Source organism: Petromyzon marinus, chromosome 31 (genome assembly GCF_048934315.1).
Source record: "Petromyzon marinus isolate PM22_M1 ecotype Great Lakes invasive population chromosome 31, UKy_Petmar_22M1.pri1.0, whole genome shotgun sequence".
Lineage (NCBI taxonomy): Eukaryota > Metazoa > Chordata > Hyperoartia > Petromyzontiformes > Petromyzontidae > Petromyzon > Petromyzon marinus.
Window position 1 is genome coordinate 3134729 of NC_133697.1, and position 650 is coordinate 3135378.

Here is a 650-nt window from a genome sequence, read left to right on the forward strand (position 1 = left end):
GAACGTCTGTATGTGTCTGTACATCTGTGTCTGAACGTCTCTATGTGTCTGTGTGTGTCTGTTCATCTGTCTGTGTTTGAACGTCTCTATGTGTCTGTACATCTGTGTCTGAACGTCTCTATGTGTCTGTGTGTGTCTGTACATCTGTCTGTGTTTGAACGTCTCTATGTGTCTGTGTGTGTCTGTTCATCTGTTTGTGTTTGAACGTCTCTATGTGTCTGTGTGTCTGTACATCTGTCTGTGTTTAAACGTCTCTATGTGTCTGTGTGTGTCTGTACATCTGTGTCTAACGTCTCTGTGTGTCTGTGTGTGTCTGTACATCTGTCTGTTTGAACCTCTCTATGTGTCTGTGTGTGTCTATACATATGTCTGTGTTTGAACGTCTCTATGCGTCTGTGTGTGTCTGTACATCTGTCTGTGTTTGAAAGTCTCTATGTGTCTGTGTGTGTCTGTACATCTGTCTGTGTTTGAACGTCTCTATGTGTCTGTGTGTGTCTGTACATCTGTCTGTGTTTGAACGTCTCTATGCGTCTGTGTGTATGTGTACATCTGTCTGTGTTTGAACGTCTCTATGTGTCTGTGTGTCTGTACATCTGTCTGTGTTTGAACGTCTCTATGTGTCTGTGTGTGTCTGTACATCTGTGTCTAAC

The 650-nt window shown here is 43.1% G+C and overlaps 1 protein-coding gene and 1 long non-coding RNA gene across 2 annotated transcripts in view; one reads left to right on the forward strand and one right to left on the reverse strand.

Moving 5' to 3' along the window:
• Window positions 1-650, forward strand: part of LOC116947656 (synaptosomal-associated protein 25-like) — a 55619-nt gene that overhangs the window by 14758 nt on the left and 40211 nt on the right. The window lies entirely within an intron of this gene.
• Window positions 1-650, reverse strand: part of LOC142929569 (uncharacterized) — a 37436-nt gene that overhangs the window by 3461 nt on the left and 33325 nt on the right. The window lies entirely within an intron of this gene.